This window comes from Triplophysa dalaica, chromosome 2 (assembly GCF_015846415.1).
Source record: "Triplophysa dalaica isolate WHDGS20190420 chromosome 2, ASM1584641v1, whole genome shotgun sequence".
NCBI lineage: Eukaryota > Metazoa > Chordata > Actinopteri > Cypriniformes > Nemacheilidae > Triplophysa > Triplophysa dalaica.
In genome coordinates, this window is record NC_079543.1 from 27,144,925 (window position 1) to 27,166,384 (window position 21,460).

Here is a 21,460-nt window from a genome sequence, read left to right on the forward strand (position 1 = left end):
ATTCTACACTTTACTACAGTATACTTTAGTATTTTTATAGGGGATGAGGTTTTAGTATGAATCAAAATTATATTCTCATGCAAAAACACATGTGAAATAAAGATGTGGAAAAACGGGAAATTCATGTTTTTCCTGCACCATAAATATTTATTTGCTTCCTTCCATTTTTTAGTATGACCAACTTGGCTTTACAAGTAATTTACAAGTAATTTTACATTACTTCAACACATCAAAATAAGTTTGATGTGTGAAGCCATTTCAACTCAATTTTAAGTTATATCAACTTGCCAAAACATAGTAAGTTGAGTGACTTGTAAAGCTTTGTTAATGGACTTTTAAGCATTGAATATTTTCTTACACTGTGTAATAGAAAATTATAACATTAAAATCAATCTAATTGAATAGTTGTACCCATCATACGAGTGACAGTTATGTCAGACTGTCGGAATGAGTCTCTAGGTTTATTGAGGCTGCAGATACGGGGTTGTATTTCTTCTGCCTGCTGATGTAAAGGGTGTGCATACAATTTCTCCACAAATTACTTATTATGACCATGCAAGCTGTAATTACTTCTTACATCGTTTGACTCAAAGTTTTGAGTGCCGCGGGCATACTCCGTCAGAAATGGAGCACATCGGACAGCAGGCAGTCTTGATTTGTGCTGACGCATTCCTCTGGTTTCATTCTTTTTGGTCTTTGTCAATATGTTGACTTTTTCTTTTATAATTTCACAGTCATCTCTGGTGTCTATCTATTGGCTGGTTTGAATACCCACATAAGTGGGTCAGGGGTTTTTGCTTAATTCGTTTTTTTTTGGCACCTTCAGTGACTCAGGAATTTAATAGACTCAGTTAGACCAGAGGGCAGGACATCCAAGTTCACGCTGTGAACTCCTGTGAGAACACAGATGAGATCTCTTTGTTCCCTCAAATATTTCTCCTAGATGTTCATGAGGTTAAACGGAGAGCTTGCTTAACTGTGCGTTCAGCGACAAAGCAATGAAAGTGACCGTTCGCGACAGGAAGTGAGCGTGTCTAGCGACACAACAAAATTGAGGTTGGCTCAACTTTATGCAAATGATGAGTGACTTTCGGGAGTGACTGCCAATAGGATTAAAGCAGCGAAGCTCACGTCATTCGTCTCTCGGCGGTTACCGCGGAGTTTGTTTATAAATGTTACTAGAGCAACCAAAGCTAGGAACGCCTTCTTACGACCTCGTAGCATGAGATTAGCGACACCTAGCGTCAGAGTCTCTGGCGGTGTGAACAAACAGTAAGTCTCATCTGTTGTCTCACAAATAGTGTTCCAGAAGAGATCTTGACAATGTCTCGAACTGAGCTCAGTTTTGGCAGGTTGCAGTCAAAAGTCTCAATATGAGCTCAAACATTTCTCAATAAATGTTCCCAAATCCATATGGATTGGGGTGAGTCACGTGTAAAAGTTACATTTTTAGGGTTTGAGCAGTTTTGTCTGTCTCTCTTAGACAGCGACAGCATTTAACCCAGAACATCCTGTGCTTTTCACATGCACAGCCTGATACTCGGAAAAGCGTTCCATTGCATGATTGATAGTGCAGCCTGACCTGCTGAAAGAGCCGTGCGTGTTATTTCTTCACACGGTGAAGATAGTCTCTCTGCAGGGCACAAGACTTCACTGCAAAACTGTTGAAGTGAAACAGATATAAGACTAATTGGCCTTTACGCCCTCCGGCTGCGTCTGCGGCTCCACCCGCCTGCCTGCAGAGTCTTTCAGCAGAGGCCTGGGAAACTGCCTGCATGGGACATTTTGTTTTGTTTGCAAAGGCAGAAATGAATAATGTTATTACATAGAGTTTAAAGCGCAACGCTAACCAGATTAAAATATATATATATATATATATGAAATCAAACGAGATTCATGCTGTCACGTAGTCGAGATGTGCCACATTCACTTATGAAATGAATAACATACCTGAGAAACGTGGTGCTTGGACACTGTTGATCTTAGTCTTGCTCCTCAAGTGCTCAGATGCTTGAGGATGTTGTGTGTCAATGTAGTGACTGTTATGGATGTTGTTTATGTTGTATGCTTTGTGTTTTGAATGCTGTGGGTTTTGTTTGTGTGTGTGTTCTGTGACTGTTGTGTTGTGTATGCTTCATTGTCGCTGAGGTGATACCATTAAAGATCCCTTACACTGTTGTACACTAAGGAACAGTTGTCTACCAGTTAAATATTAGGGGTACAAAACATTTAAACTTACCTTTAATGGAACACAATAGGTCCTTTATTTGTGTGTGTGTGTTGGATGTTGTTGTTGCTTTTGTGTTGTTGATACTGTGTGTGTAGGGTCGGTGATGTGTTTTAGCTGTTGTGGATGATGTGGATATCTGGGGTGTGGGTGGGTGTTCTAGAAGTTGTGAGGGTTGTGCAGTAGATTTTTTGTTCTTGATTTTGTAGGTTGTGTTAAGTTGTGGATGTTGAGGTTTTGTTTATGGATGATGTGACTGTTGTTTTGTGTATACTGTGGCAGTGGTGTCTGTGTATTTTTTGGGTGTTTTGGATGTTTTGACCTTTGTTTTGTTGATTGTGTGGGTGTGGTATAGAGTGTGATGTGTTGTAGCTTATGTATTGTGCATAAATGTGGATATTTGGAGTGTTATGTTGCAGAAGCTGTGGCTGTAATGGATGTTGTTTTCTTGATGTTGTGGGTTGTGTTGAGTTGTGGATGCAGTTTTTTTATGTTGTGACTAGTGGTGGGCATAGATTAATTTTTTTAATCTAGATTAATCTAGATTAATTCCAAGATTAATCTAGATTAATCTAGATTAAAATGGCTCATTTGAATTCTGCCGAAGGCATTCAGAATGTGTGCTACCCAAATAATGACTAAAAGTAAGTCTTTGAGAACGGGTGTCTAAAGCCAGGTGGCGCATTAGACCAGGGGCTCATCTCCTGTTTCCAAAATGCATCACAAACTGCTTGAGAAAGCTGTTCTACTATGATAATTGGTGATGAAAATTAAATTATGTTCAATAAAATGAACTTGTGACTCCTGAGATAGGCGCAGGCTCCCCGTGACCCGAGGTAGTTCGGATAAGCGGTAGAAAATGGATGGATGGAAAATGAACTTGTGTTTACTTCCGCATTAGCTAAGGGATTCTTTGCGTTTAGGTGGTACTTGAGACTGGAAGAGCTCCTACAGTACATTTACATTTAGTCATTTAGCAGACGCTTTTATCCAAAGCGACTTACAAAGAGTGAGGGAGCAACAAGCAATATGTCATACAGGAGCCATAATACATTAGATCTCAATACAAAGTTACTGGTTTCAACTAAAGCTAGACCACTACCTGTTGAGAGAAAGTGTTTTTTTTAAACCAATTCCGCATTGCACAAGGTGCAAACAACCTTAGTCTTGTCGATGTTTCCATTGGGAAGCTTTTTTAAAATTAATATTCCCTGAAGCAAACCCGGCGGCTTCATAGCTGCATCCATGTTAGCACGTCACGTTTGATGTGGTAATTTCACAGTAACGTTATGTTGTGTTCAGACCAAACGCGAATGGCGCCTCAAGCGCGAGTGATTTATATGTTAATGCAAAGAGCCAATAGACCTACTTGCTGCGCGAATCGCGCGAATGAAGCCCTGGTTATGAGATGATGAGGCGGCTTCTGCTTCCGCTTCCGCGAATGACGCGAATCACGCGAGTTGAAAAATCTCGTTCTCGCTCCGTACAGTGCAGTTAAGCTGGTATACATCCGCGCTAAAATATCAAGGTGAAAGTCATCATAGATTGCGTAGTATAGACCCAGCTCCCAACCCAACTTTGAGAATAGATTAACGGCGACAATTTTTTTAACGCGCGATAATAGTCTCACTGCGTTAACGCCGTTAACGGCCCACCACTAGTTGTGACTGTTCTATGGAGTCTAATGTGGCAGTGGTGTGTGTTGATTTTGATGTTGTGGATGCTGTGTATGAGTGTTGTATGGTGGGTGATGTGTTGTGGATGCTGTTGATATGTAGGGTGATGGGAATGCTGTGTGTAAAATGACTGTTGGTTTATTTGTCGTTGTGTTGTGGACATCAGGGATGTTCTAGCTGTGATTTTGTGGATTTAATGAATATTCTGGATGTGGTGTCTGTTGTATTGTGGGTGTTGTGAATGATGTGGATATAATGTCAGTTATGTTGTGGATGCTCAGGCTATTGTGTAATTGGTGTTGTTAATGTTGTGCTGAGAATGTTCTGACTGTGATTATGTTGGTTTTGTGGTGTGGAGGTTGTTTGTGTTGTGAATATTGATGACGTTGTGTTGTGTTGTTAATGTTGTGTTATGGTTGATGTGTTGCGTTCTATTGGGAATGTTCTGACTCCGGTGTTGCGTTGTTAATGTTGTAGGTGTTTTCTTGTTGATGTTCTGACTGTGGTGTTGTGGGTGTTTGGGGATGTTAACACATGGACTTTATCTACTCACTTTCACTAGTTCTCAGCTGTTGCTTTCAGCGGTCACTCTACATTGTCATGCATTGTTTCTTTCACAGCTGTAATTATCATCTTGACACTTGTCTTCAAGAATTCAGCCATCAAATGACAGACCACGTTCACTCGAGTGGAGTTTCAGCGACATCTAAACTAAACATGTACTGTTGCCTTGTCTTGTTTGGTAGTTCAAAACATCGTTCTTACTTTTTGTTCAATTATAAACCAGAGAATGATGGTCAGGAAACTGAAGACATACGCAATGAATTTACTGCAGGTCTCTGTGGGTGAAAGTATCTGGATCCATATGCATTTGCGTAGAAAAAAAGAGCAAGAATTTCTGTCATGACACGATAACGTCAAAGTGAAACCTTTCCAGTTGATGTTTATCCTGTTTCACATCATCTGTTCATGAATCATATTGCACCCGAATTTCATGCACAATGGGTTCATTGAGTACAGCAGCCAATGGTTCGTCTTTCTTCATCGCTCTCGCATTTTTGACTGCCGGTCAAGTTGATGCCTGTTGATTCCTCGAATGGAGGTCAGAGGCTTTGAAAGATGGCGAGCCTGGCAGAGAAACAGAGAATCTGCCAGGGAGAAGAATCGCTTGCCCCGACGTGCCAGAAATGCATGAAGAGCTGTCAAAGAAGAGAGAGTTTTTCAGTTTTATTTGACAACAAAAACCTCTTTGACTCGCTGCAGCTGCTGTGTTCAGAGTCGACACTCATCGCCAGCATTAGGATCTTGACCATTGACCTCAAACAACAACAGTGACCGCTGACAGATGATTAAATGATGGACTTCAGCTGGATCTGAGAAAGTCTGTGACATATCATTGTTAAGCTTATAGTACATGATTCCGTTTCAGTTTGATGTTGCTTTTGAAGGGAGATCCCTATGTAGACCGCATTGATATAAAGGTTTGTGTTTATAGGTGCTAGTCGTTGTAGAAAACATCTAAAAGAAAAAGCACTAGGCTTAAATATATTTATATTTCAATGTAATTGGGGTGGATTTTCCATTGGCAACACAGTAAGCAGTTTGTTTAATAATTCTTTGTCTTTAATTTGAGACTGAACTATAAACATCTGGATCTGGGTTGAAATCAAACCGTGCAGCTCATCTAATGACTTCACTGTGTTTGGTATTGCAGTAAAATTGCACCAAGAACCGCCCAGAGAACCCAACAACTGACACGAGAAGCCACCAACCACAGCACGGTCTTTAAATTGTAAGTTTATTTGAAATATTTCAACTTTTATCATGCTTATTTAGCAGGAAAACACTGTTGATGGTTGTGTGTTTTCGCAACCAGCTTAAGGCCTATACAGAGAATTTAAACAATTAGTAAACAATGTGGATAATATATCGAGACCGTTTAAAAGATGAAAAAATAGTTCACAGATATAACTTAAAAATTAAAGAAAATCTAAAGCTTACTTTCTTGTTTGGTTTGTGTCGTAAACAAAGCTTTAACTATCTTTTAAAGATTTGAAGCATCTAATCGTGCAGAAAATAAAGTATTATTAGAAATTGTCAGATTTGTAATATTTCAGTGGTGCCAAGCCAACCAATCAGATTAGAGTTATTGCATCCAGATAATAATTGTGTGTAATAAATATAGTTATTTTACTTTAGTTTGTTTCATAGTATTATTACTGCAACTACTGTACTATCTCTTTACCGAAGGTTCGTTCAAATACTGTCCGGTTATAACCAAGAATATAATAGTTATGCAAGTTAAAAGTTGCATTAAGAAATCTCCTCAAAACATCAATCGTGATCTCACTCAAATTCGTAGCTATTGTACAGTTTGGCTATTTTGAGCGCTGTGTCAAAAATCGCATACTGTCTAAGTAGGTACTACAATCAAGTCTAAATGTTCCGATCGTTCTATATAGTATTAATATGGGTAGTATGAATGGACTAATCTATCCGCCATGTTGGTGTCACGTGACATACGTCATCGCTTTCCGCCATTTAGGAATTTGACGACAGTGCCTCTCCCATGAAATCGACGTACCACTCGCCTCGATAGTCGCTTAGGCTATATCAGACAGGATATGTGAATCGTACAAAGACGCAATACTGAAGCCCCACTACTAAACCTAACACTGGCACGAAAATAGAACATATCAAAACGTATGAATGATATCGTAACTACATTATTTTAATCAGCATCCTCGTAAAAGCATCACAAATGGCCATGGGATTGTGTTGAAACATCTCATAAAAGAGCCACAGTGTTTTATTTCGCTTTTTGTTCGGTCATTATATCATTTGGCGATGTGTGTGAGCATTCTGTGTGGCTGATGTAATGGGTGTTGTGGGATACGGTGAATTTGACTGAAGTCATAATATAGTGTGAATGTGGATCTAGAACAAACCATCTGGTCGGTTTGGGACAGACCGTGGCCACGAAGGCCATGAGACCTTCAGCTGCCCATAAACACTCAGAACTGTTGTGTCATGATGGTATAGATGCATGAAAATAGTTAAACGTCATTATTGGGGCTCACACTGTGTCATTTGTGTTATATTTCAAATAAATAATGGCTTTGTAAATAAAAATAGTCGAACACGGAGCAAAAATCTGAGCATTTTTGCATGACGCGAGTAATGCAGGTCATATTTTTAGCGTGACTATTGATGTTCAGTAAAATCTTTTCCAGTTTAAAGCTCTTATGTAATATGTGGGTGGAGGTCAACAATGAACTCCAAATGTAGCACTTTGTCATCACATTCTGTGTGCACTGACGACACCAAACAACATCCAGCAAAATTCACAATATGAAAACATTGTAAACGGAGCAGAACCACCTAAAACATTTTACAGCAATACGACTCTCAATGAATCTTAAATGCGACTGCAAGAGTTTTCTCTGAAGGGTGTGTAATGTTTATTACCTGCCAAAAATAAATAAATGCATCTCGTGCTGATCCATGAGTCTCTACTCTTCATAAGTTCACCTCTTTCCTGAACTGAGGTTTTAATGGCGGAAAGTTGAGGAAACATTAAGGGGACACAAACCCTGCATGTGTTTATGAAGATTATTATATTACAGCATCTCTCATACTGTATGTTTGACCGGTGAGATTAATAAAAGTTGAAAAGCTTAACAGTAAAACGCTTTGCTAAAGGCTCAACTGACTCATGCAGTGGAATGTGCAAAGACAAATGTTAAGGTATGAGCTTATTTCATGTTACAAAATGTTTTGCAATTGTGCATTCAAGGAATATTATGGTGATGCTAGCTGATTGCTTTAAATTGTTTGTTAAAAGTTTTATAGCGATTTGCATTGGATGTATTTTCACAGACATGATGTGCGGTACGTTTTTTTAGTGTGTTTAAGTTTAAGAATAAGCTACTGAATATAGTCCAGAACAAAAGAGGAGACATACAATTAAAATCACTTCAAAATGAGAGCTACAGTCGTGGCCAAAAGTGATCTGCAACTTTGGAAAATTATTTTCACTCTGTTGAAGTATATTATTTAAAATGTGTTAAAAAAATGTGTATGTGTTGTGTAATCGCGTTTAAAGTGTGATCTGAAGCTCAGTTGACACACGACACATGATAGAATCTTATTGAATCATGAATGATGCAGTCAAAATCAATCGACAATCAACAAAATATTAATTTCTTATAAAATGTTTACTTTAAAACACAGCTCATATTTTCATGGCTTAAAGCTACAATTTGTAAAAACCGCCGCAAGAGGGCGCACGATCAAAACAACAAAAACGGTGTAGCTTGATTATGCTGTGAAGGAGCGTGGAATGACGGGATCCGTCATTTTCAACTCCACCCATCAGACGGGAACAAGAAATCCTGTTAGCGGATGAGGTAACGTAGTAGTTTAATAAATGTTGCGTATAACCGTAGTCCATAAATAAGTGACTGCTCTAAACAAGCTAGTGGCTTGCTAAACACTACTTCCACATTTGTCCATGACACTGTCGTCATGCGGTTTCTACGTCAGTAAAGGCGTAAAAAAGGGAAACGTGGATATGACGTCGTATAACACTGGCCTAGTGGTTTTTGGATATTTTATTGCAACATTGTTACAAACTCCACCTTTAATCAAACCCGAGATGGCATTAAGAGAAAATGGGTAGTTGACAAATATCCACACATATCCTATGGTGTGACATACCAAAACAACAATAAAGATAAATCTCTTATATTACAAATGTAAATATTAATAATATAAAATGATTTTGTTTTCTAAATTTGCTCCTGTCACACTACAGGACTTATTAACATTTATGCATTTGGCAGACGCTTTTATCCAAAGCGACTTATATTGCATTGTATATACATTTATTTCTGACTATGTGCAATCCCCTGGGATCGTATCCATGACCTTGGCTAGTACCATGCTCTAACCACTGACCAACAGGAAAGCATGATTTGAGGACACTTGGGACAGTACCCTCTGTACATCACTTTTGGTCACTACTGTGTAATATTTCCTATTTTCCTTCCTTCCTAAAAAAATTTGAAAAGAAAACCGTAACACTGTGTGTTAATAACGGCATGTGTTAATATTTAATATTAATTAAACTGATTCATTTTGCTTCATAACTAACCCTTAACACTTTAGATAACGCTTCCTGACATGAACGTTGAAGTTCTGAGAATCATTTAAGTGTTTGTTTAGATTGAACCCATTGTGAACTTACAGCTTCATGAATTTTGAGGTGACTGATCATGACTTGACTGTACAGGTTCACTCTGTGGCCGACGTCTTAGACGCTCTTATCTTTACCATGAGGCTTTTACTGAGACAGAATCTAAAGTGCCTTTTGATCTGGAGGAAAATAAACCAAACACAACATCATTGTGAATCAAAACCAGCATGTATTCTTTTAATTTGGCCATGAAATCTAACCCAGGTTGTTTGATTCATCCAACCATATAAAACACATAAATCACAGCATAGATTATAAACTCATAACTTCAAAGAAAGGACACGTAAAAACACATTGTTAAACATAGATATGACACTTCGTTTTCTTATTAAACAGAAGAGGATATTTTGAGAAGTGGTATTTTGGCCACACAGTGGAGGTCAATGGAGTCTAATGTTGTTTTATTACCAGTGTCCTTCAAAATAACTTCTTTTGTTCTGCTGTAGAAAGTCATAAATATTTAAATGATATGAAGATGAGTACATGATGAGAGAATTTTCACTTTTGGATATACGTCGGTTTATTAAGTAAACTTTGATCCAAAACAGCACATTAGCATTCATGTATCTCCAATTCACAAAGTCTTGAACCATGTAGTATGTAGGGGAAGTCCTAAAGTCACCTCAATTTATGTTTCCTGTGCGGATGCTTTTGTAACAGTGCTCTAAAAACCACAAAATAGCTTTTAAACCAAACCCCAGACAGATTTGAAGAATCATCTCGACTTAAAGACCAACATAAAAAACTAAGTAACCTTTTTAACTTTTAACATTTTTCAACCTTTAGTTAACAAGTAATGTTGCTGTCAGAGCATAAATAATACCTGCAAAATGATAAAGCTCGAAGTTCAGTGCCAAGTGAGATATTGTCTTTAACAGAATTCGCATTTCAAGGACTACAGAGAACGGCTGGATTCAGACAAGAGCCCTCTACTTCCCTGGTACATGATGTCACTATTCCGAGTGATTTTAATAACCTCCGCCCAATGGAATATGCCAAAAAAGGGGCGAGGCCTTCCTTAGAGAAGACGAAGAGCCCCTGGAGTAGTGTTCAGTTATCAGAGTAAACATTAACTACCCGCTAAACTACGTTCACTTTCATCACAGTCCTACAGATGGTAATAAGAATTCAGCTACACACATTCTGAGATAACAAACGGTCAAATCACAGCTTCCATGACTTTAACATCGGTGGTGAAAGCTGTTCTGTGTAATACACTGATATTGTGTGTGTGTGTGTGTGTGTGCGCTTACCTCTTAAACACTTCTATGAAACATCCTTTGATGTCTTGCTTGCAAATGTCTCTTGGTCAATCTGGTTGTTTTAAATAAAAAAATGTGCGATCTCTAACAAAGATTGACGTTTCCACATGCACTAGTAGACACTTCGATCGATCCGGATGTTTTTAACTGATAAAGTGAAGTTGACACCATTGTTACTGTTAATTGCTAAAAGCCAAAGTTTTTGAATACACGTGAGAGGGGCACTGACAAATAACAACAGCCTGAGCGGCAGAAGCTCGCTGATATGGTATGGAGGGGAAATCTTCACACAGACACTCTAAGCGGGGAAGCAATCACGACAGACCTAGTCAGCTTTACCAATCAGAGGGATTTGGAAGGAGCGTTTTATATAGACCGGAAGAAATCCAGTCGTTTTGTTAGAAGAGGGACAGCGGTGAACAATAGACTTGAATTATGGCCCCGTCCTCATTTTGTTTCTTATTGAATATTTAGTTTCATTCACAAATATGGCACACAGAAGTAAAATGATTTGTGAATGCCGTTTCATGTTGTCATTCCCAGGTTTTTCATCTTTGCAGGGTGATGATGATGTTTTTCCAGCGTGACCGCAGATATGAGGGGTTTTCCAAAGCTTGTACAGACATGAGAGTTGTAATTTTGCATTGGCACACAGAAAACCTCTCTTTAATATCTTCCCTGCATTGCCTGTAATGTCTGTTGCTCATTAGATACTGTGGTAAAATCAAACAGACTGACACGTTGCCTAGATTTCTCTTTGCGGTTTCATGTTTTTTCCTGCTTGGTTTTAATGGTTTAATCTTAAGAAGTGCCATAAGAAAGTCGGATTAATGCAGAAACGTCACAATTCAGCATGTCACAGCATCATGTTCATTTGTTTGGGATGCATCTCACTCCGTATCTCCCATTTTCTCCATCACTCTTGTGTGTAGTGAAACCTCTTAACACAACTTTGTACTGTATACCCTCAGATGTTTTTACATTGCCTACGGCCTTCAACTGTCCCGAAACTGTAAATAGATTCCAAATGGGTAGTTACATCTAACATTTACATTAAGCGTGTCATGTGGTCCTGTGCCACGGATGATGTCACATTGACTCGGACATATGCGTTTCATCTGCACCGAGCCGAAGGTAACCACAGCTGCTTCCTAACCTCATGCTTTGGTTTTTAGCCAGACTGCTGATTCAGCTCGACTTTAACACACTAATGTTTTCAGCATATGGACGAAGCCTTTTGCTCTTCCTGTTTGTTTTAAAGGGATATTTAACAGGCAAAACAAAATTTCTGACTGAATATAACTGTCTTCTTAAAGAATTGGAAGTGAAATGATACGTAGTATTATAACCTCGACTGCATCATATTTCAAGAAGAAAGTCATATTCAGTCAGGATGCCTTTATGGTCAGTAAAACATGGGGAAATTTTGATTTGCATGTGAAATATCCCGTAAATATTTACTGTGACAGACATACTTTATCTATAGATATGTTTTATCTATTAAAGAAAATTGACACGTATGAATTAAATCTAGTTATACCATGGTCTGTTTGAATACTCGATTCTGATTGGCTGGAAGGTGTGCATTAAAACAGATTAATGCACAAATGGTTCCAGACAGTTTGATCCACATTTGAAATTGATTGACGAAAATCTGGTTATTTTCACCTGTCTGAATGTAAACTGCAGTGTAAACATCAATTCCAGCTTTAACCATGGTGTATGCGGGATAATCAACAGCGAGCTGTGCATTAACGGATTCTAATGCACTTCGCGTCTTCGTTCTTGGCCTCCACGTGGTGCATTAAAATCCTTTAAAGCACTTAAATCAAACATTAAAATCCTTTAATGCACGGCTAGCCGTGGATACTCCCTTACTTATTGATGACTGTATTTATTTATGAAAACACATTATTAAAAATTGGGGTCCAAACGTCGTAGATGATACCTCTTTAATATCTCAGTGAATTCTCCTAGACATCTAGGTTTTATATTTTCTCATCAGCTTCTCAGTAATGTTTCGCGATAAAAAGAGGCAGAAATCTCAAGAATGTATCTGTCATGACTCATGACTGAGCTCAGATTGGTCAAGTCTGCAATCAAAAGTTTATTGAAGATCTCAATATGATGACACAAATCCAGGTAATTTTACTGTACCTCTACGTCTACAGTTTACATTATTTTATCACCTCCATACTCTCAATGTATTTCAACGATAATTCCTCCTTCTTTTGTTTATCTTTTTTAGGAGAAACATCTGAGACTAAGTTTCTTAAATGAAACGCAAATGAGAACTCCAATAGATTGCCTGAGCAGTTATAAAGAGCAACATCGGAGCAATGAAATGTCCAGGCTTGGTATAAATGATGAAACTTTCCTAATATATAATGATTAAATGAATATGATAGAAATTATATTGATGACCAAAAAGATTTATTTGGCAAATGCAACCCATTTGAAGACTAAAGACATGTTTTAAGTTAAAAACAACTTATAGTTGTTTGTGTAAAGCTAAAAACCTCGCTCACCAGCAGACGAACAGTAAGAACGTTCTTTGCATCTGCCCTTCGGTAGCACAGAAAAATAAATCACAGCAGTCAGCTATAAAGTACAGTTTTCACCCTAAAACACCTCTCATTGTGACACCTCCTCCCCGGCCTGGTGAGGACTCAGCTGCTCTTGCCTCTGTTTAGCCGTCTGGCTGTGATTAGTTATTCCCTATTAAACCATCTGACCTGCTGAATGCACACTAGGGCCTGTTAGGGCCTGGCGGGGATGCGGCATGAGAACCTGAGATGTTTGTTCGTTTCATCTGTAAGGAGCGGCACAAGCTATCATGTGTGTACATTGTTTCTTCTTGGAAACGTGGTTTACCTCAGCTGAGGGGTCACAAAAATCCCTCAGTTGAACATGCAATGCAATAGTATCATTTGACTTTCTTTGTTGTTGTTTTTTTTCACTTTTGTAAGTTACTTTAAAAAGCAACTTCTACAGTATATGCCAAATGTGCACGTACCATGTACTGATATTATGAAAACCTAGATGATATGCTGGCTTTTATATAAAAAGTATAAAGTCAGATTACAAGGTGTTTTGTTGTGCACAAAGAGTATCGAACAAATATGAAAAACGAAAAATACAGTCCGAAGTCGAAAAAACCTGTGCGCACGCTACTTCTCAACCAGTTTTTAAAGGGATACTCTACCCAAAAATGAAAATTCTGTCATCATTTACTCAACTTCGAGTTGTTACAAATCTGTATACATTTCTTTTGTTCTGATGAACACAGAGAACGATTTTTGGAAGAATGTTTATAACCAAAGATATTTTGCTCCCTATTGACTACCATAGTAGGAAAAAAATACAATAGAAGTCAAAAGTGCCCGAGAACTGTTTGCTGTCCTACATTCTTCAAAATATCTTCTTCTGTGTTCAACAGAAAGTAATTTTTCCCACTATGGGAGTCAATGGGGGGCGAAACCTGTCTTATAAGCATTCTTCCAAATATCTTTCTCCGTGTTCATCAGAACAAAAGACATTTATACAGATTTGGAAAAACTCATGGTGAGTAAATGATGACAGAATTTTAATTTTTGTGTGAAGTATCGCTTTAAGCGAAGCACATGTGACAGACGTTATCGCAGGAGCGCGACTTGCGAGATTGAGGCAGGTTGTGTGTCAGTATAGTTAATCTCCCTGATCAGTGTATGGACCACTGAAGCATATGGAAGCTGACTCAGACATATTCACTGAGGGCTTGAGGGCTGTTAGCTCCAGGATGTCTGGCAATGAGATTCCATATCGCCCTCAATCTTGTGGAGACACAAGTCAAGTACAAGAAGATGGTGGAGATGGTGGTCTAGTGGGTTAAACCACTTGACTGGTAATCAAAAGGTTGCTGGTTCTATCCCAGCAGCCACCACCAGTGTGTCCTTGAGCAAGACACTTTACTCCACGTTGCTCCAGGGGGATTGTCCCTGTAATAAATGCACTGTAAGTCGCTTTGGATAAAAGCGTCTGCCAAATGCCTAAATGTAAATGTAAATGTAAGAAGACATGAACGTGCGAGCATTGTAACTAAACTCCAACAAAACTCAGTCAAAGGTTAAAATCATGCTGCAGGACAAATACTGTATGTTTTTTGTGATGTTTATCCAAATATCTATGCTTTACATTTTTTATTGATATTTATTTTGTAGCATTGTGTTTCTTCTTTGGTGAATTTACCTGTATTTAATCCAAATATAATACGCATTATTTTATATGCAGTAAAAGCAAATTAACCACATAATCATGATATTTGTAAGAAAAATGTATATACTGTAAATGCTAATCAAGCTACATGAAAAAAATACTTTTATATACTGTAGTAAATTGTAGTACTTTTCTGTATAGAGCTAGTTAATCGACGTCACGGCACATTGAATGTAGCGCCCTCTTGAGAGGATGATGGCTGCTAGTTCGTTCAATGCAGTGTTTTGTTTTTTTGTTTGATTAGGAAATTGTAACTATGGTAGGTCGGTCTTGGTGTGTTATAAACTGCAATAGCACGACGTAGAGGAAAGTCGTTAGGTAGTAGTCGTTCAGGAAAAGCCCATGGTTCTTTCACTTTCGATTTCACCAAACAGCAAACTATACAAGTAACGGTACAAATTAAAACAATAATAGCATTGGACTATTATCCTCCCAAAATGGCGACGCCACTGCAACATGTAACAAAGGGCGTGACGTCACCTTCACCTTCTGTATATAATGATCGCTATGGACTAGTTGCACAAGATGGCGCCGGTGAGCTTTTGCGACGACAGGTTGAGCACACTAATTTCCGGCCGTATGACACTATCTAGTTGTTTTGGCTTAGCAATGTAAAGAGGATCTGTAATATCGCTGTTATATTACTTTTTATCCAAAAAACTACCATAAAGTGTTATACGACCGGAAATTTGTCTTCCGACTATCATGTGCTATCTTGTGCAACTAGCGAACATAATGTGGCCCAAACTTAACGTCTGGTGGACCACCCCAAAGAATCAATACCTGTTGAGTAGTTACGCAATGATATGCAATACAATTAATATACAGTAAATGTTTTTATAAATGACATAAAATAAATTGTAATTATAACCTAACACACACCGGAAGTTAACTTTGAGCCAAAGACGTGTGTCTGATGAAACCGTAGACCTCTATAGTATAAACTATAGTAAATGAGAAACTGAATTAAATACTTTTCTATAGTAAGGTTCAAAACACTATGGTACAGGTATTTTACTGCAACAAGATTTATTTTATGTTTTAAGTTTTACTATAAAAACATTGTATTTTATTTTTCTAAGAGTATTTCTCAGACACAAGAGCTTTAATACGGCCAATGCTGATTTTCTGCTGAACAACCAATACATGAATCATAGTTCTCACTCATGCCAGGTCTTAAAAATACAAGAAACTTGAAGCTTATAAATCAGACTTTAACTGTGCATGATGGATTATCTTAACTGCTTAACTAAACACCTGTCTGCCTAAACACCTGTGTACCCAAACCTGAGCTGTGCGTCTGTGCATTTATACATGTGTCTACATCCTCAAAAACATGACTGTTTGGTTGAAAGTGGGGCCGTAAGGACACATTTTTTCTTATGTTTAAGCAATGTATTTGGCAGGGTTTGCGTTATTAGACATTATGTTCACATTGTTAGTGCAGCATGAGGAGCAGCTGTCCAGAGACACAGAGGCGTTGTGTCAGATTTGTTGCAATGTGATTACATAACCTGTCTGTTAAAACATTCAGTCTGGCTTATGCTTCAATGCGGATGTCAATCTTCAACAGACGGTATGAGATGCTGAAATGTGATGTCATATCATCCGCGATCTTTTCAAACAGCATTTATCTGGAATATGTTGTCGTGCGCGTCTCGGGGAGAGGGCTGTGCCAGCCGGCTGGCTTTCGGTATGAGGGTCAAGCGTCTCGCTGAATGGTACAAAAGCAAGAGTTTGATGAAAGGAAATAGAAAATCAGTCACTCCTTGTAAGTCAACATCCTGGCCGACATGGCCACTTTCTCCTTGGTTTAAGTTATATTTTTAGATATGCTCCACCTGTCGATTCCTTGCTCATCAAGGACTACTTTTTTTGCTTTCAGTTAACTGATTTTTTTTTAAATGTGTGTTCGCAGGTGTATGTCGAGCAGGTGGATGTGTGATGAGCGATGATGGTCTGTTTTACATCATAATTATGTGTTTTACATCAATCTGGTGTGGACACGGAGCTCTCTGATGTCTCTAACACAGGTAAACACTTCACTTTCACAATCCCACCACGTCTATGACTCCACTGTGTTTTCAAGTTTACAGACTGCATCTCTGTGTCTAAACAAGCTCACATCATCATGTCGCAATGGGAACGTCCAGGCCAAGATTTAGGCAGAAATTTTGGCTCTGTGCATTTCCATTATGCAAACATCTTGAAATGTCCTAATTCCCCACCCATAGAGAACATAACATGATGAGACTGTAAACTGTTTTGAAAACCTGGTTTCTTTAAAGACTTCATGAAGTCAAATGTGAGATTTTTTTCACAGATACGTGCATATAAAACGTACAGATGTTCTTTGCAGAATGACATCATCCAGTTGGCTGTGGCGTATTAAGTCATCAAATACAATAATTTTAGTTTTAGTTTTAGCCCTGCTTATTCAGTAAAGTATACTGTATAGTATGCATGCACAGTATGCAAATTCTGGAACGCTTGGGTAACATACTGCATTTGCAGAACAAGTGTACAGCAGAGCATGTTTTGCAAAAATGCTGCATCCCAGAATGCAATGCTTCTGATGTCACATTTCACATATCACCACAAAAATGGTTCTTCTATGGCATCGTGAATGACCTTTTCGTTTTGAGTGTGCAGGGCAATTCCGTGAAAATGTCAACCTTACCACGGAACAATTTTACCAGCGGTTTTTACTATGATAAAAGCACAGATTTTAACATTTGGTGGTTAAAATACCCATGTCAAATTTGTAAAGCATTTATTTTACTTTAAGAACATGATTTTTCACAGTCATGTAAGTGCCATTTTCAGGATTGTCACACCCATAACACTACATACTGTATTCCTCATAAAAGGACACTTGAAAATAAAGCAACTATTTTATATTCTATAAAGAGGCATCCCTTCTCCATTTATTGGGTATTATTTGCTTCAGGATTGTGTATTTTATTTTACCGAAATCCTACAAAGTTTAAAGTCTCCCAAAAGCCGTGTCCTTTTTTGTCACATCCATTTGTCGCATGTTTATTTCCTAGATTGACATTTCTATCAACAAGATTCAATACAACATAAACCGATGGTTTAATATAATCGCAACAAATTCATTCTCGGAGCATTTTTATGTCAAGTCCATTACGCAAAATGTCACGTCCATAACACTTGAATTGCCCTATATTGTTATGCTTATAATAGAAACTTGTATTGCATATCGATTGAGGATCTTGATAATAATAGTTATTTTACTAAGCTCTACGTAAAGAAAGGTTCATTCTGACAAACTCACACAAAATGTGTAAAATTAGATAGGTCCCAGTTTTGTGTTCCGTATTTGTTTGCAATCATTATTGTGGCAACGTTTGCAAAATGTAAAATGTTGAATTAAATTAATGTTGTTTCCTTCTGATTTTGTCCCCCGGTGAGCCAGAAGAAACGCGACAAGGAGACAAAAGCTCATAACACAATAGAAAATACACCAAGACGTATTTGAACACATTCAAGTTACATAATTAAAAAAAATCTGTTTTCCAAGTAAGAACAGGAGCACTTGACATTTCACTAAACGTTTGTTACTGTTGAAAATCAAACGTTTTTTATAAAGTGAGTAATTTCAAATAAAGTGTAATTTTATACTTCAAATTCATTTTATACCTTAAATAAAGTATGTTTATAAACAATGAAGCAGACATAAATACCAAGGTTGCATTTCTAAGAACTTTGCACATGCATTTTAACTAGTTTGTTTAAGATTGAAAGATTTTCTAAAGGTTTCTTTGTTCACGTTGTGTACTAGAGCGGAATTGAAGTAGATTTGTGGTGACGAGTTGTGACAAGTTTATTTTCCAGACTGCTTGTAAAAAGTCTGAGATAAAGTTTATTGTGAATATTTCACTAATATGCCCAGCACGAAGTCCAAATAATGAAGTCCAGAGGTTTCTGGAAAGACTAATATAATACACTGCACTCTCTCTCTCTCTCTCTCTCTCTCGGCATGTCTCTCGCTCTCTTTGTCTTCTCTTTGTCTGTCTCTGAAGGTATGCATGGATGCTTAGCCACAAATCTTATTTGTCTGGCGAATCTTACGAGCTTTGGGCAAACGCAGAAAATCCAGCACTGACTGTTCCGACAAATGTCCCACTTCCTACCTAAACATTTTGAACGTGAATTACTGTATTGTTTCAATTTAGTAATAAAACTTTGTCTTGTATCGTTTCCTGTTGTAAAATTACTAACATTTGTTTTCAACTGACGTTTAAAGACACCCTATCTCCCTAAGGTCAGGTTTGATCGATTTGCCTCGGGTTCACAGGTCGGATGTCCGACTTTGAGTTACATTCTAAGTAGAAGGTGGGAAACATCGGATCTGCCTAAACAGCAGGAGTCTAGGATCAGATACGGAATCCTGATCCACTCTACACCTTCACCCTCGCTGGCATGACCAGACACCTGCCGTGTGACATTTGCACTGATGGAAGATGCTGATTGGCCGTCGACACCCTCTGATAATGTTTCTGTGTGTGTCTTCAGGGTACATTGTGTTCTTGCTGATGTGTTGAACCTGCTGACCTTCGAGAAGGTTTTGGTGAATCCTAGATTGACAGCGATGGGCAGACTGTTGATCCCGTTTTGTAGTTTCTGATTTCATCACATTTTCCTCAATGTATGTATAAATCTTTGACACATAACCAACTCTGTCCTCTTAACTGTTTCATCACAATGAGAATTGTTTAAGTACCAAATAAACTCGGTCACGCTGACAGTAAGTCTAGTGTCTGGTCAGATGTCTCAGTTTGTGAATAACAGTCCATTCATGTCTGTGTTGTGTCTCTCCAGCGTCTCCACCTGCTGTGCGGCCCAGCGGAGCGCCGGCTCACAATCACCTTTATAACGAGACCCATTTAACCTTTGACCTTACCACTGAGTGGAGCCAATTAAGGGCATTGTGCACTTCTTTAAAAGTCAACATCTGTTTGTTGAATCCAGGAGAATCGCCTGTAAAGATTTTACTGAAAAAGTTGTGTTGTGACATTTGGAGAAAAAGAAACCGATTAGTTTAAATAGAGAGTGCGGAGATGCATATTGTGTTTAATCATTTCACTTTATTAAACTTTCTTGTGTTTCAGGTTTGATGGGTTTTCGTCTTTTGGGAGATGGACTGTTTAATGTTGCAAATTCTGAAACAAAATGATGTTCAATTTCATCGGCACACTGTAAAACGATTTTAGAACTCTAAAAGAAGCAGCAGTATATTGTTCAATTCTTTTGGTATGAAATAAAAGAAACAATGACTTTTTAGGTTAAAAATTAAAATAAGTACAGAGAAAGAGACCTTAAAGAGACTTAAATTAAGATTGTGCCAAACATGTGGCTATAAATCTGTACACATTTCTTTGCTTTGTTGAAAACATGAAGATTTTTGAAAAAATTTTAGCAATTTTCACTTCTCGGACATCATCCACTACAATAATAGAAATAATATTGTATATTTTTTTGTAGTGCTGAACACATAAACAGTCTTTTTAAGAATTTAGGACCTTTCTTTAGCCCCTTTAACTATCAAATTTTTTCCTACTATGGAAGTCAATGGTGCCCCGGAAATCTAGAAAGTTTATTCTTTCATCTTTATTTGTGTTCAACCAAAAATAGAGGTTTGGAATAACTAGTGAGTAACTTGCTACGTAACGTAACCTGCAATTTTATGTTTTGAACAGAGATGGCGATAGAGAAGCTAAATTTACAGACTCAACTTTACAAACATGTTAATGCATGGTACATGGCATGCATACGTGTGTTTTGCATTCGCGTTGCGTGCATTTGCTTTTATAATACGTCCGTCTGAGCGGCCAAAGCGTCTGTTCCGGCCCAATAAGTTAGCGGCCCACCAGGAATACGCCCGGTACGCCAGATGACCAGTTCGCCCCTGGCTGTTTTTAAGACACAATAAGGCTTTATAAAATCACATGCCGTTATAATTGGTTTTATATCATAGAAAAAAAGGTTTTGTTTACCACAGACCTTATTTTGTGCGATTTACCAAAAAAAAAACTTAGACTTTGCAGTGATGGAACCGGAAGTCCTTCCGCATAGATAGTTTTGGATAGAAGCTTCTGCTGAATGAATAAATGTAAATCTACAGTTTAAATGCAGTACCTTAAGCGTTTCCGGCTGAAATAATTGCGGAAGTTTAATATATAGGGTTGGAGATTTACGACAAACACTGAGCGGAATATTCTAGGCACATGAAAACAGACCTGCGTTGCCAATAATAAAAGTCCTCTTAATGTGGTTTTCTGCCTCGTCTCTCATGTAGAAGTCTAAAAAAATGTTCAGTTCGTAAACATGGGGCCTATAATCACAGAAGCTTGATAAATGGCTTTTGGAATTGATTGTCTTAAGTCTCTTTGATATATTTGCAGCAGTCGTATCAATTCAAAGCCAATATGACTGTAACATTGTGGGTCATGTTAACAAAGAAAGATGTGTGTGTTTTCTGACAGAATTATCCCAAAAGTGAGCGGAATGTGACCTGACCTTTTGTTAGTGATGTCAGAGGTAAGCATCATCATCTGGTGTTTTACTGGTTTGGTTTATTCTTCAGTCTTTATAAATAACTTTCTTTGTTTTCATTTTGATTGTGTTGTCAAGTGTGTGTGTGTGTGTGTGTGTGTGTGTGTCGCTTGAGTAGATTCTCTTTCCCATGATCCTCGGAGACAGACGGAGAAGCATTAGCTGAAGCAAACAGATGACAGATTCAGACAAACCATGAAAACAG